The sequence below is a fragment of the Anarhichas minor genome, unplaced genomic scaffold (genome assembly GCF_050575085.1).
Source record: "Anarhichas minor isolate MPS153535 unplaced genomic scaffold, ASM5057508v1 ptg000067l, whole genome shotgun sequence".
Classification (NCBI taxonomy): Eukaryota; Metazoa; Chordata; class Actinopteri; order Perciformes; family Anarhichadidae; genus Anarhichas; species Anarhichas minor.
In genome coordinates, this window is record NW_027466513.1 from 5,263,814 (window position 1) to 5,281,088 (window position 17,275).

Sequence of the window (17,275 nt, forward strand, 5' to 3'; positions counted from 1 at the left end):
AGTCTGCACAAATTTACCGAAAACATCTTAGCCTCTATGAAGACTTAATCAAAGAATAAAATCTATTAATGCGAGATAAAAAAAAAATTTAATTAAGAAAGAAAGAGAAAAGAAACAGAAACAGTTACCCGAATGTTGGACAATGATAAAGGTGGGAGCAGTGTTCTGAAGGGGAGTGGAAGTGGGTTTAGTGAGCCATGCCTGTCCTAAAGCATGGCCTGGTGAAGCGCCACACCACGGTGATGCTCTTTAAGGATTCCTACTACGTCTACTCAGCTCTACAGTTCCACAGAGAAATCTGCTTAGTGACAATGTCGATCCAAATAAAGGAGCCGACCGCCACCGCTAATCGTTTTGGTGGATTTATGTATGTTTACATATATATAGGTTTCATATAGTTTCCTACCAAGATGGCCTTGCGGATGTATATATATCTTTTTAAATGTACACATTTTGCTCTGTTTATACACACACACTCTAAACTGGGGGGGGATGAGAGAAGTCTGGTCAGGCAGATGGTGGTTGTCAGAACATACCTGGGTTTTTGTGGTCACTTGACTGGCCAAAATATCTCAAGTCTACTACAGCAGAGTATCTCATCTAAATAAAATAGGAGTAGAACGGACATTCCCAGTCGCAAACTCACTGAGGTTAGGTTTTGAGTGACAACTTTGTTCGGCTAATTTTCTGGAGCCAGCGTAGCATTAAAGCATGGTTAATTAGCAAGCTAGCAATCTAACTAGCCAGCCGCTGAATGAGTAAAATTCAACAACTTAATTCTGCATCTACACACTGTTGTCACAGCCCAGGGAAGCACATTGCTATCAACAGATGAGTGACAACCTTGTTCAGCTCATTTGCTGTAACCAATGTAGCATTAAAGCATGGTGGAATTAGGGTGCTAGAAATCTAACTAGCCAGCCCCTAAATGAGTCAAATTGAACAACCTAATGCTTCCTCCACACACTCTTGTCAAAGTGTAACATTGCTATCAAGAGATGAGTGACTACTTTGTTTGGCCCATTTTCTGCAACAAGTGTAGCATTAAAGCATCAATTACCATACTTAGCTGGAGAAAGACAAGCTACCTAGCTAACTATCCAGCCATCCGTGAGCTGCAACAACACTTTACTGACTTGTGTCGTCGACATAACAACTTTAAACAATGGCCATTTTATTTTGTACTACTCAAATGACCACAATAAAAACTGTTCAATGTCCGTTCTACTCCTATTGTATTTCTATGCTGTATCTACTTTAGGCAACACTTCATGAAAACACTGACAAGTGATCGCATCATGATATGTAACTTTAAAAATGGTAAAATAAAACACAACCAAGGAGATTCATTCAGAATAAATATTGCTTCTTACATAACCCATAAGTCTAATAATATCCATCTTTTTTAATCTATATAGTATTTCGTTTTTTTTGGCAATCCACGCGTCAGTGATGAACAGCTTTTGTTCAGATAACCTCTATAAAATTTTCATAGAACTCTATACAAATCTTTAAAAATACTGTGCTTTTCTACGCCCCTCCGACACGTCGCCGTTTGCTCTAAAATAGGTCACGTGTTCAAACAGGAACAGGATTATAGCAGCATTGTCCCGTGCCGGCCTCCGTACGGCTAATGTTCACAGAACACAGAGCTTGTGTATGTTTCATTTGTCTCCTCGAAAGCTGCACCTACACATGAAGCCGCGGAGTGTGATATGAAACCAAATAAATCTATATATATATATATATAGATATATAGATATCTATATATATATATATATACATATTTCAGACGTTGGGTTACTGTCGAGCACATATCGAACCACACGTTAGGTGTGCTCTGAAAGAATCTACTTTGAGATAAAAACACAGGCTCCTTTCTCTCTTTATGGAGCCAGACAACCGACAGTGGTGCAGGTATAGTGGAGGAGGGGAACTGTGAGCTATTTAAGGCATCCTCTGCAGGATGAAGGGGCGGATGAGACCACTGCTGTTGTCGTCAGGTCAGCTCTGGCAACTATAAATCAATCAAACTCTAAACCTTTTAATAGAGCTATACATATAATCAAATAGACATTTTTGTTATCCTGTTAAACACTCTTATATACACGTTTCAACACATACTGCACTTCTACTTCTGACCAGCCTGTACTCATTGCTAGCAAACACACATACATGTCCAGCTTTATAAATGCTGATTTTAGTTTAAGATTGGACACTTAATGAGAAAGTTTAAACCCCGTCTCTACTGCTGGAGCTGCAGTGAGACTGGATAAGAATACGGGACTAGGAGAAGCTTATAGTCCGGTCTAGTTACAGGGACTGAAGTTCATCTGCAACAGATCAGGAGTTCTTTTCCATCTCTTAAGATGTTGTAGGGCGTCCTGCAACACAACAACCCTACTTAAGATGTTGTAGGGCGTCCTGCAACACAACAACCCAATTTAAGATGTTGTAGGGCGTCCTGCAACACAACAACCCTACTTAAGATGCTGTAGGGCGTCCTGCAACACAACAACCCTACTTAAGATGTTGTAGGGCGTCCTGCAACACAACAACCCAACTTAAGATGTTGTAGGGCGTCCTGCAACACAACAACCCTACTTAAGATGCTGTAGGGCGTCCTGCAACACAACAACCCAACTTAAGATGTTGTAGGGCGTCCTGCAACACAACAACCCTACTTAAGATGTTGTAGGGCGTCCTGCAACACAACAACCCTACTTAAGATGCTGTAGGGCGTCCTGCAACACAACAACCCTACTTAAGATGTTGTAGGGCGTCCTGCAACACAACAACCCAACTTAAGATGTTGTAGGGCGTCCTGCAACACAACAACCCTACTTAAGATGTTGTAGGGCGTCCTGCAACACAACAACCCAATTTAAGATGTTGTAGGGCGTCCTGCAACACAATAACCCTACTTAAGATGTTGTAGGGCGTCCTGCAACACAACAACACAACTTAAGATGTTGTAGGGCGTCCTGCAACACAACAACCCTACTTAAGATGTTGTAGGGCGTCCTGCAACACAATAACCCAACTTAAGATGCTGTAGGGCGTCCTGCAACACAACAACCCAACTTAAGATGTTGTAGGGCGTCCTGCAACACAATAACCCTACTTAAGATGTTGTAGGGCGTCCTGCAACACAACAACACAACTTAAGATGTTGTAGGGCGTCCTGCAACACAACAACCCTACTTAAGATGTTGTAGGGCGTCCTGCAACACAATAACCCAACTTAAGATGCTGTAGGGCGTCCTGCGTCCTACGTGTAACTAATCACAGTACACGCCGAGAGTAATCCAGTATGTGGTTAGTCACCACCTAATATAGAACTCTTGGGTAACACTTTATAATAACTACACACTATGAAGCATTAGTTAAGTATGAGTAAACAATTAGTTCATCATTTATAAAGCATTGTTCCTACATTAATAATTCATTAGTATGCAGTTCATAACAACAGTTATCAATGTTTTATTCTTGATTAATAAGCTTCATTATTGTGTTTTCATACTTTATAAATGATGGATTTCCCATTTGTAAATGAAGTATTATATATTTTACAAACCAATTATTAAGGAGTTGTAGATGATTAATAAGATAATTTATAAAGTGTTAGTAAATGATTAATAACTTATTTAGATGTACATTTTTCATGCATGTATATATATAATGGTTAGGGACTATGTTAATATATAAAGCATATATTAACATATATTAACATAGTCCCTAAGTCCCTAAGTTATTAATCAAGAATAAAACATTTATAACTGTTGTTATGAACTGCATACTCATGAATTATTGATGTAGGAACAATGCTTTATAAATGATGAATTAAGTGTTTACTCATACTTAACTAATGCTTCATAGTGTGTCGTTATTATAAAGTGTTACCAACTCTTGTTCCAAGTCATGTCATGTTACGAGGAACAGTCTCTCACACCACACCCTCGTCCACCCTCGTCGAAAAACCTGTTGTCATTACACGTTTCTTAAAACTGAAAGGGAAATGTTGAATGCCGACGTTTGGGGACTTTCTTGTGTAACGTCACATAACAAGTGTAAAGTCAACGCTTGCATTTGTTTCCACTACATTTATATACTAAATGACTTCTGGATGATGAGTATTGTGATTTTCCAAAAGTGATCTGTCGGGCGACCCTGCTTCCAGAAGTAAAAGTAATTGAATTGAAACATTCAGACATTGGAGTACTTCTGCAGCTTGAATCAGCATGAAACTCTCCAGATTCACCAACAGTAAAAAAAGAAAAGATTGAAGAGGAATTGTCCTTCTTAGTCTTTAGTCAATATATACTTACTCATGACATGGAAGCAGCGGCAACCTCTGGGTCTGAAAAGTGGAGCCAATGCTCCATGTCTTCACCCTGCATTCTTTCTGATGTCCATCAGGGGGCGACTCGTTGCAAAAAGAAGTCAGATTGTCTTGAAGAGCACATGACCCTTCTTCACAGTCCTCTGCAGTGTGCCCCTTATTTAAGAACAGGGATGAAACAGAACACTCAGCAGTTTAGACTTACTGATCAATGCCTTTCTGAGGAAACAGATCACACACTCCACTTGGTTATCTTATTTTACCAAAAGACACTTGTGATTTAATATTTCGTAAGACCTGAATGTATTGAAGTTGTGTGGTAGATTAATTGTATGCTAATAATGCTGCACACATCCTGTCAGATACAACACGTGTGCACACACAATTACTGTGTGTAATCTGAATATTCCTCCCCATCTACTGAGTGAATACATCGTGGATCTATTCAATATGCTTTCCTTGTCACTGTTGACAGAATTAACAGCTTCGCTAGCCGTTTAATGCTGCTTCCAAGGTTGGAGATGAAATTGATACAGCTGTGCTGTGAGTCTCCCTGTTAAGAGTAAATATGCATATTTCCCCAAACAATCAAACCGGCAATAAGTCATCCAGAGTAGGCCAAACAATCAATAACAATCATAACAGAAGTGCATATTTAACAGATTCAGTGTTGACAGCAAGCCTCCATCTATGACACAGTGTATAGAAGACGACACATCTATGGAGGTAATGTACACGGACATGACTGACACAGGTTCAATACTGAGAGAGAGCGAGAGGGAGAGAGCGAGCATGAGCCAGAGGCATGAAGGAGGAGGAAGGATCGACTGCATATCTTTGTAGTGTGTGAAGAGACTGAGGGAACAAAGAACTTCAGATTTTAAGTGAAATTAACAATTATATATTTTCATTGTGTCACAGCTAAGGCAGGCTGTGTGAATCACATTTCATTTCCTTTATTGTGTTGTTCATGAGTTTACATTTGGGCCGCCATGAAATGTGCTGAATGCAAGTGCTTAAGAATGTTGGCGTCTCTCCCTGAACTTGACACAATTATCATCCAAACACATCAAACTGCATTTTGTGTGTGAGTAGATAAACTATGCTTTAAACAAAAACTTTACGTGTAATAATAGTAAAGCAGCAAGAGGGATGGAGGGTAGGGGGGGGGGGGGGTCTGGTAGACCAACACCTGGTTGACAAAGTACGCTCCAAACCTCCTGTGTGGTAGTGACATCACAGCAGGCGTGTCCAGGACCACACGTCGCCTGGATGCCTCCCAGATTGTACATTTCCAGTAACACAATAAGTAACAATGTTTCATGTTGTTCTTCTTTCATTTCCTCCTCCAGACTGATTTGATGCCAAACTGCACATTGTCACATTCTCATGTCAGGAGTGGAAAGTTTTTAATTATTAATAATTACAAAATGTCCTTGCAATTACTGCCATAAACATGCTCCACCAGTGCACGCACACACGGATGTTTTGTTCTTTGAGTGATTGTTTAGCACACTTTGAAAGTATCACACCCAATGTTCCACTGAGACCTTGCCAGGAATATTTGTCAGATTTTACTTGTGAGCTGTTTACTGTGAACGTCTGCTGCAAATCAGCTGCTGGGCCTGTTTTCTGTCACAGATAAGAAGTACTGTCACTGCACCTCTAACTAAGTACATTTACTGAGCTGAAGTACATTTTCAACTACTTATTCTGTATTTAAGAAGTGCAGTTTTATGCTACTACATACTTCTACTGCACTCCATGTTAGAGGAACATATTGTTCTTTTTACTCCACAATCTGACATCTGGAGTTACTTTACAGATTAAGATTTCAAAATAAAACATATGATGAAGAAGATATGATGCTGTGCTACAGATTAAACTATGCAGCAGTATGTGATTAACATCTTCTTATATGTATATATATATATATATATATATATATGCTCTCACACCCACTGTGACAGCTTATATATACTTTCAGGTTCGTCTTCCCGTAAGTCTACGGCTGCCAGTGAACTTCAGGACATTCTTGCTCATCACATTCTTTTCTCACATGTCGAGTATAAATGATTAGAGATAAGAAAAGAGCACAACAATGACGAACTGTATCGCTATCTTCACTTCAAACTGCAACTTTACTGACAGATGGTGAATTTAGATTTTATTTTGAAAAAGACATATTGTAGATCTCCATCAGCTGCATGAGTGGGTGAAGTCCTTAAACCACTGTGTGAAAGTCACTACGTATCAACATGATGACATCCAGCCCGCTCTCAACAAATGGTGAATGAATTATATCACAATCTGTAAGTCATTCAGAGTTCAATAACAACGCCATTCTTGCTTTTGCATGTAATGTTACACCATGTCGTCTGTACTGACTGCAGTCTCAACACATATGCGTTCATATGCTTCGTGCCAGTGATGTCTGTGACGTGTTTTCTGTGTTTTTCTCAAACCTGACTAAGTGAGTTTGCCGCCTAAACCTAACTGTGGCCCTTTAACTGTAACAACACAAAGCAACATGACACTCAGAATGTCCCTTTGGACCACACCGTCAAAAGAAGTGTTTCAAAGATGTATCAAAGGAAAAAATGATTGATATGCGAGTTTGTCAGTTTTTTTAAAACAAGAAATGCAGCTTCAACAGGGAAAACAACACAATTGTTGCATTCATTTAATGCCAAATGCTCAGTGAAACATACTGTGACTGACTGATCTTTATCTTTGTCACGGAGCTCAAGATGTTTTTCTAAAAGCTGTAATTTCATTTTCATTATGGAACTGTGTTAAAAAAAGTTGTCGGACTTATCAGGTTTCTTTCAACCACGAGATGAATAACTTGATTGTAACACCAGCAAGAGTGTAAAAAAAGGAACATTTGAACCCAAAACATAAGAAATGAAAACCATCTCTTTAGTTCCTGAAGCACCTGTTAAACTGCCGAGATCAGTAAACTCATGTGATAGAACAAGGATCACATATCACCGTTAGACAAAGAAACATTGTTCGGGCTCTTACTGTAACCAAGTTATTGGCTTGTAATACGATCACATTAAAGTCAATGTAATAATATACGTATTTCAGACAATTAAGCTTATTATTAGCATGTACTCTGCTGGCTGGTCAGCATTACTAGCCAGTTAGGCTGATGGTGATGGGACGGCAACGTCGATCAATGGGACAGTCCACCACTTTGGTCCGCTACTATTGGTTGTATTTCCATGGACTTTGCTTCAGACATCTATGTTCCCCTCAGGATGACTTGTAATTGTCACTTTGTTAATCCCTCAATTGTTCATCTAGCACCCTCATCAGGTCAACATTTAAATTTTTGGACCAAATGTCTGCAAAACCAATTAGCATGCTAAAACTCTAAATTAGCAATGTCATTGTGAGCATGATTTAGCAGTTATACTAACTGACACATACTAACATTTCCCCAAAAATGTAATAGTTACTTATCGTTTTCGAAGCTGTTTCACCTTTTATCCACAATTAGCTTCATGTTTTCCAGCTGTCATGGCGGCTCCTCCATTTCCTCTGTGCAATGCATTGTGGGAAAATAGTGTCCATTGTTTGTATCTTTCAACCTCTTTTAAAAACTCCTTAAATGCTGAGTGTGCTTGTTTTTCTGTTTTGATAAACCTGTACTGTATGTTAGCGTTTAGTTAGACAGAAAGTACAAATGTTTCTCACGTCTGTGATACACGTCTCAGATAAAACAGTTCAAAGAGAAAAACATAATTATTCCAAGTACAAACCTTCAGAACACAGAGAGGAATGAAAGTGTAAAGTTTGGTGAATGTAAGAGCTGCTGAAGTGGAGATTTATCATCAGAGTCTGAGAACAAACTCATTGAGAGGAAACGTCCTTTAAAGAGACGTTTAGTTACATTACATTACATATAAAATGGCCTGTAGTGTCTGTTGTAATGCATTAAGACACGGCCGTCATTGAAAGTGTTGCCTCCATAATTCTTCTGGTGTCACACTAGAAGCTCCATAGGTTCAACATAATCCCAAGCTGTTGGAAAAAAGACAAAGAAGCATTTAAAATATACATTTGCGCACTAAAAGTGTTTTAAAAACCTAAATTATGTCAGTACAAATCCACCCTCCACACAGAATCTCTTGGCGGCTTCGTTTGTGTTTATTTTACACAAACCGATAATCATCCAGCGTCAACACGCTGCTGTAAAGACTGAGGAAAACAACACTAGTGCAATATTATATTTATTTCTTACAGTGAATTTTGGTTGCCATACAAGAAGTGTCGAGGATTTAAAGGGGGGCGGGGGGGGGGGGGGGGGGGGGGGGGGAAGAGTGCAGTTACAGGAAAATTCTCTCTCTTCTCATTTCAGTAATTCAGTAATTTGTTGACTCTATCATGATTTAGTAGCACAAAATTACAGCAACATAGAAAACATGAACACAAGTCTGCACAAATTTACCGAAAACATCTTAGCCTCTATGAAGACTTAATCAAAGAATAAAATCTATTAATGCGAGATAAAAAAAAAATTTAATTAAGAAAGAAAGAGAAAAGAAACAGAAACAGTTACCCGAATGTTGGACAATGATAAAGGTGGGAGCAGTGTTCTGAAGGGGAGTGGAAGTGGGTTTAGTGAGCCATGCCTGTCCTAAAGCATGGCCTGGTGAAGCGCCACACCACGGTGATGCTCTTTAAGGATTCCTACTACGTCTACTCAGCTCTACAGTTCCACAGAGAAATCTGCTTAGTGACAATGTCGATCCAAATAAAGGAGCCGACCGCCACCGCTAATCGTTTTGGTGGATTTATGTATGTTTACATATATATAGGTTTCATATAGTTTCCTACCAAGATGGCCTTGCGGATGTATATATATCTTTTTAAATGTACACATTTTGCTCTGTTTATACACACACACTCTAAACTGGGGGGGGATGAGAGAAGTCTGGTCAGGCAGATGGTGGTTGTCAGAACATACCTGGGTTTTTGTGGTCACTTGACTGGCCAAAATATCTCAAGTCTACTACAGCAGAGTATCTCATCTAAATAAAATAGGAGTAGAACGGACATTCCCAGTCGCAAACTCACTGAGGTTAGGTTTTGAGTGACAACTTTGTTCGGCTAATTTTCTGGAGCCAGCGTAGCATTAAAGCATGGTTAATTAGCAAGCTAGCAATCTAACTAGCCAGCCGCTGAATGAGTAAAATTCAACAACTTAATTCTGCATCTACACACTGTTGTCACAGCCCAGGGAAGCACATTGCTATCAACAGATGAGTGACAACCTTGTTCAGCTCATTTGCTGTAACCAATGTAGCATTAAAGCATGGTGGAATTAGGGTGCTAGAAATCTAACTAGCCAGCCCCTAAATGAGTCAAATTGAACAACCTAATGCTTCCTCCACACACTCTTGTCAAAGTGTAACATTGCTATCAAGAGATGAGTGACTACTTTGTTTGGCCCATTTTCTGCAACAAGTGTAGCATTAAAGCATCAATTACCATACTTAGCTGGAGAAAGACAAGCTACCTAGCTAACTATCCAGCCATCCGTGAGCTGCAACAACACTTTACTGACTTGTGTCGTCGACATAACAACTTTAAACAATGGCCATTTTATTTTGTACTACTCAAATGACCACAATAAAAACTGTTCAATGTCCGTTCTACTCCTATTGTATTTCTATGCTGTATCTACTTTAGGCAACACTTCATGAAAACACTGACAAGTGATCGCATCATGATATGTAACTTTAAAAATGGTAAAATAAAACACAACCAAGGAGATTCATTCAGAATAAATATTGCTTCTTACATAACCCATAAGTCTAATAATATCCATCTTTTTTAATCTATATAGTATTTCGTTTTTTTTGGCAATCCACGCGTCAGTGATGAACAGCTTTTGTTCAGATAACCTCTATAAAATTTTCATAGAACTCTATACAAATCTTTAAAAATACTGTGCTTTTCTACGCCCCTCCGACACGTCGCCGTTTGCTCTAAAATAGGTCACGTGTTCAAACAGGAACAGGATTATAGCAGCATTGTCCCGTGCCGGCCTCCGTACGGCTAATGTTCACAGAACACAGAGCTTGTGTATGTTTCATTTGTCTCCTCGAAAGCTGCACCTACACATGAAGCCGCGGAGTGTGATATGAAACCAAATAAATCTATATATATATATATATAGATATATAGATATCTATATATCTATATATATACATATTTCAGACGTTGGGTTACTGTCGAGCACATATCGAACCACACGTTAGGTGTGCTCTGAAAGAATCTACTTTGAGATAAAAACACAGGCTCCTTTCTCTCTTTATGGAGCCAGACAACCGACAGTGGTGCAGGTATAGTGGAGGAGGGGAACTGTGAGCTATTTAAGGCATCCTCTGCAGGATGAAGGGGCGGATGAGACCACTGCTGTTGTCGTCAGGTCAGCTCTGGCAACTATAAATCAATCAAACTCTAAACCTTTTAATAGAGCTATACATATAATCAAATAGACATTTTTGTTATCCTGTTAAACACTCTTATATACACGTTTCAACACATACTGCACTTCTACTTCTGACCAGCCTGTACTCATTGCTAGCAAACACACATACATGTCCAGCTTTATAAATGCTGATTTTAGTTTAAGATTGGACGCTTAATGAGAAAGTTTAAACCCCGTCTCTACTGCTGGAGCTGCAGTGAGACTGGATAAGAATACGGGACTAGGAGAAGCTTATAGTCCGGTCTAGTTACAGGGACTGAAGTTCATCTGCAACAGATCAGGAGTTCTTTTCCATCTCTTTCTAATCTCACAGCTCACGCTGATGAACATCTGCCGGCTCTGTCAGGTTGATCTCTGGTCATTCTTACACAGCGGTTAGAGGGCAGGACAATGTGGACTTACGTTAAAAAATGTAATTCGACATAAAACCCTGAAGCCACGGTTCGGCGAAGATTTTCATATCATCTGGCTGAGGTTGCTCTACGTTGATAAGAAACGGCCAGTGTCGGTCTGCAACAGCTTTGTTAACGCGGTGTTGAGTCTCCAGCCTTCTTCTTTAACGAGACGAAGACGCTCTGCTGAAGGCTGTTTTCGGTCTAAAACAGTATTTTCCCTTTGAATCACAGAATTGTTCCTCTAAACAGCTGCTCCAGTTTGGGGTGCTGTTTGGTTCATTTGGGATCTGGTTGGAAATAAGCTCCAGTTAGCTTCATGCCAACGAATCTCTTATTGAGTCTTTAATCTCCTTGCTCTTTTTTTTTTAATAAACAAAGAACAATGTACAAAATGTTCATTTAGCTATACAGAAAACACGTCATTTCCCTGGTAAAACTGGAGCTTTAGCTCATTAAATGTCAACCTATGAGTTCTTAAATACTAGGTTGCTTATCACTTGTGTTATTTAAAATCGTTGAAAGCTAAAAAAGGCCTCCAAAAGGATTTGACACTGGATTCAAAGTCAATAAAACGCTATCAAACGACAGACTTGAATAGTTTGACATTTCGGAGAATACGCTTTTTAATCATCCAGCTGAGAGTTTGAAGAGAAGATCAATAACACTCTCAAGCTGTTATGGAGGTAAGGCCAGGAGACAATTAGCTTAGCGTAGCTTAGCACGAAGACAGGAAACAGCTATGCTAGCTCTGTACAAAGTTTAAATGAAACTAAAAGACTTCGGCCATGCTACGGCACTGAGTCTGTAGTAGTTAGAGTTAGTACAGCTGCTTTGAGCTAAAGGCTAACATCAGCATGCTAACATGCCCACAATGACAATGCTAACGTGCTGATGTTTGAGCAGGTATAATGTTCACCATTTTAGTTGCTAATTAGCACAAAACATGAAGTAAACCTGCGAGGTTAATGTGGACGTTTCCCAATGTAAGTCTATGGGAAAAAGTGTTTTTTGGCCCCATAGCATCATGTGACAGACCAGGAAGTTGTACTTTTGGCCACTATGTAAAATTATCTTCATCGTTTAGTCTTCATGCTAAGCTAATCGTCTCCCAGCTCCAGCTTCATATTGTACAGACATGACATCTAACTCGCTGCAAGAAAGCAAATTTCCCCAAAATGTCGAAACTGTCTGTAAATGCTCGCTCTCTCTCTCTCTCTCTCTCTCTCTCTCTCTAAAAAACCCTCCACTTCTACCACGAACACACGGGGTGTTTGATACATCAGCATTACTGTGGAGTGTTGACCTGCTAATGGTGAAGAGGAAGGAGCTCTGACGGGATGAAGACAAAGTAAAGTACAAAGGTAAAGAACAGCTCTAGTTTCCCTAAACTCTGGCCTATAAAGCGGATGCATGGAAATAGCTAAACTGGCCCTTAATTATATTTTGGGTCAACCAGTGACACACACACACACACACACACACACACACACACACACACACACACACACACACACAAGAGTGTGCTCCCCTCGGTTTCCGTCGTTACGATGAGGTGGACACCTGGGTGGGTGTAGACTGGGCGAGGGCCCCCTCCGGGGCCCCCGGCTCCAGCGGAGCTCCTCCTGTGGTGACCACCTCTCTCCACGCTTTGCTCTCTCTCAGGAGAAGAAGGCCATTGCAGTAACGGTGTGTGTGTGTGTGTGTGTACATGCTTTAGGTGCGTGTGTGTCTGTGAAAACAGTGTGTTTTCTCATATGTCAGTGTGTGCATAAAGTGTGTGTGTGTGTGTGGACACGAGATGTGGTTCAGTATCTATTTTAAACAGTTGTTATTTTGACACAAACAGGTGAAAAGCACAAAAAAAAAAAATGGAGTCTATCTCAAATGTTTCTCTACAACTTTAGATGCACCCAGAAATATAACTCCGGTAGGACTCTAGTGAAGAAATATTATTCTCTGAACAAACTCTAGCAAAGATAGAAAAGGAGCAACGACCAGCTCAGCTGGTTCTTCGTGCGCCCACACCGGGGTGCACGGGAAAAGTCTTCAGTATTCCAAAGCAGTTGGGTGAGTCTTTATGTGGAACAAACTTCCAGACGAGTATTCTTTCCCTCCAGCGTTTGAGTACTCATTATTCCAGAGCAGTGTTTCCTGGCCTCCTCTGCTTTCCGCTCTCCTTGATGTGACATAGCAGCTATTCGCTTCTCTCGCTCTCCCCCCTCCTCCAACCTGCAGTTCCTCCCGTCGTCCCATGATCCCCCTGATGCTCAAGGGCGGCGTGGAAGGAAGAAGAGGGACGGACAAGACCGGAGCACTGAGATTGAGGGCGACGGAGGACGAGAGAGGACAAAAGACAGTAAGAGGCAGCGTCAGCTTGGACAAAACTTCTACCCAGTTCGACGACTTGAGATTATGTCCGATGAAGAGGTCGGTAAAAGGGATCGGCCCTGACTCCGCGCGTCGCCACCCCGCTGTCCTCGGAGGCTTATCTGTCCTGCAGCAGCTTGAGGGCCCTCTCGATGTTCATGCGGTGGCCCACCCTCGTCACGCCCAGGTCTATCAGGTCCTCTTTCTGCAGTGAGGGCAGGTGGGCGCCCTCGATCTCATTGTCCAGGAAGGCGTCCCTGTGCTCCCCGAGGTTGAGGCTCTCCAGCCAGTCCGCCACGTCGTGCTTGCTCCACAGCTCCATGGGCTTGGAGGCGAAGGGCTTGCCCGAGGCCGCCGACTGCTGCATGAGCGTGAGCGGCGACGGGGAGCGCGAGCTACCGCTGCCGCCGCACGAGGAGCTCAGGCTGTAGGCGCCGCCGCTGCCCATGGGCGGGGTGGGCAGGCCGAAGACGTCGGTGAGGGTGGGCGACACGGAGGGCGGCAGCGAGGAGCAAGGGGTGAGGGAGGAGCCGGAGTCCGGCGGGCTGCAGGGGTGCGTCTGGGACGGGAGGCTGCTGGGAGGGGTGGAGGTGAGGCCGGCGGCGTTGTTACGCATCCCTGAGTCGTCTGAGGGCGGCCTGAGAGGGACAGAGACGAGACCGGGGTCAGTCAGGGTCACATGGACAATCAAGCCCTTTAAATTCATCACTTGCAGAAACTTTGGTAACACTTTCTAGAACACCCACGTCCATAATGCATTAATATAGAAATACTTATAACGCATTATAATCAGCTTAGAGCACTGTAATATGATAGTTATAAGCACTAATACATACTCTTTACAACAACAAGCAATGTATTGACTGATAGGGTGAAGAATCACCATACCTTTATGTTTGAAGGATCTTAGTATAATAGTTGTAATACGTTATGATATTTTACAATGTTTGGTGTTGCTCTGCTTAGAATTAATCGCATTTTTTCCACTTTACTTAATGCGAACAATGATCACTTATAGTGACTTATGACCACATAACATTATATTATAACAGTGATAATAACACAATATAAAAGATTATAATGTATTACAATAATGGGAATCATAACATACTATGATCCTTGCAAATACAAATCTGTAAGTTACCATCAGTTATGTAGCATCATGATACTTTACCTTATGAATCAGTATGAAATGCCTTAAAATGTGTTGTGATTATTGTTATAAGGCATTATGACTATTTATGAGTGCGTATACCTTTAGTTATGAAGCACTATTACCAGATTATAAGATATATATTGGACGCTCTTTGCATTTTAAAGGTCGAGAGTTGATTTTCACACCAAACTGTCCTGAACTGAAACCAACAGCCTGGAAGGAAGGAAGTCTGACACTAAAACTACATCCTGTCACTGCTGGAAGGATTTAAGGATTCATCCAACGAAGCTACGTTAAAGCGGTCATTTTGATTTGCATTCGTTTATTGATTATCTTTTCGTTGTTCTCTTATTCATCTCTTAGTATTTGTCCATTGTCCTCTGGGTTTTTCTTTTTTTGCTTGTTTAGTTTTTGTTATTGGAAACTTGAAATGAATACATTTTATAAAGTCATAATAAACTGAATGCAATGCAGCAGAATGAACAGTAGGTGGCAGCACATGCAGCTTCAGCAGCTGATGCAAAGGAGGAGGAACTATGAACCACACCAGAGCAGGTTTTAATCTGCATCCAGACATTTTAGTAAACTTTGAATTATTATTATTATTTACTGTGAGCTCGTCTGTTGTATGTGAGCTGTTATTTTAGTGTAAATCATTTGATTAATTTGCTCCATTCATGTCACATCTCTTCTATGTTATGTGATATCTTTTCATTCAAGCGCATTGTGATTTTCATAACAACAATTTGAACCTGGTACTGTGATTTAGATAATCATTTTATAATCATTTTTCTAACTTGCTCACTAGTTATTTTAATGGCTTCAGAATTTATTAAAATACAAAAATGTATCTAATTATTAAAACAATCGTCTCACATTCAGAGATCAAAGGCTTGACCTCATTTTAGACAGTATCTTGACAAAGTCAAATGATGCATTACATTTCAGTCTTTATGACAATAAAATAAAACCTGGTGAATATTGTTATTCTAAAACAAACAAAGAAAGTGTTTTCATCTGGACGCTGGTCAGCAGAGCGTTGCTCCCTTTAGATGTGCAACATTCAAAGGGTTTTTCCCGCCTAAAGCAGAAGCCTCTCACAGTGTGAACTCCCCATAGTTAACATGTTTAATGGCTTTATTACATCCATGTGAAGCGATTACTGTAACAAAGCCTCAGTGCAGGCCTCCGGGTCCACGCTGGGCGTCCTGCAGCCTGCAGCGTGCTAACGGGTGGATGTGTAACACAACACGGGGAGGGGAAGGTTAACCACTCCTTACAGGACGAGGAGGGGCGGAATCACAGAGCATTGAAGTAACCATCTTCCCTCAGAGATATCTACACCACACACTTATTAATCCTAGAATCACAACAGTTATCAGGAATAAAAGCTTTAATGTTGAAGATAGTAAATTATATATACAGTTTACTTGTTATATTCTAAACGGATTCCCGTATCTTGTGTTCGTTGTAACAGCAGCTATTTTTCAAAAAGAAACAAAATAGTAATTCTGTACTGAAAGCAGATAATGTTCCGCCACTCACACTGATTTCTTTCTCTGACGTTTCTCTGGTCTTTGTTTCTTCTTTATTAAGAACTACACAATAGTTTTACCTCTTCAAGAGGTTCAGAGGGAGAAATATACTCTGTAGTGGAGGGATGTGATGGATGTGCTGATATTTGGAGCAGTGACACACAAGAATACCCCCCCCCCCATCACCACCACACGCACGCACGCACACACGCACACACACACACACCATGCAGGATGATCACACCTTCCTTTAACCCCCCCCCCCCCCCCCCCCCCCTGTTCTGTTGATTGTTACTCTGATAAATCGATTGAACTTTCAACACAAGAGTTTATAAATCGACCTCCTCCCGCTCTCTACAGCAGAGGTGCAGTCTAGATCTCTCTCTTTCCCCTCTCGTAACATATGGGACGGCCCGAGGGGAAGTGAGGGGGACTGAGGGGGGGGGGGGGCACTCTGCCAAAATGGAACTGGGCCATTGTTAAAAAGTGCTGCCTTCAAAAAAACTTACAGATTTTCACTTTTTCAACACCGGCTTCTCCGCAGGAAGTCGTGTTAGACGGATGCGATGGAGACAGAGGACAACGTTAGACATTCACACGACAAACAAACAAATGACATGAGATGAAAGACAAGAGGAAAGCACGCGTCACGTCTTCATGAACCGATACGTCTCTGCCATCTGTCGTCTTCTGTTTTTCCACCTCTACTTTTACGGCTCGTCCACTCACAGCTTTTTAATTTGATCTTTATTTAATGACCGGACAGCACGAACAAATACTTAACCTGAGATCTGTCAAGCACTTCTCTAATTGGCATCCTGCTATTCTATCATCTGTGAAACACTTTTGGTTTCAGGAGTGAAATTGATGTGAAAAGTATGTAATTGCTTATTAGGCTAATTAGCACAGAGCCACGTTCAGCTTCTCTGACCTCATTATCACTTCTCACAGATACCAAGAGTCACGTACCAC

At 41.0% G+C, this 17,275-nt stretch overlaps 1 protein-coding gene across 1 annotated transcript in view; it reads right to left on the minus strand.

The window, feature by feature from the left end:
* Positions 1–14,113: 14,113 nt before the first annotated feature.
* Positions 14,114–17,275, minus strand: part of LOC142934193 (SH3 and multiple ankyrin repeat domains protein 2-like) — a 121,914-nt gene continuing 118,752 nt past the window's right edge. The window contains exon 23 of the mRNA XM_076078654.1: positions 14,114–14,250. The gene's annotated coding sequence lies outside the window, so the exon portion shown is untranslated. The remainder of the gene's footprint in view (positions 14,251–17,275) is intronic.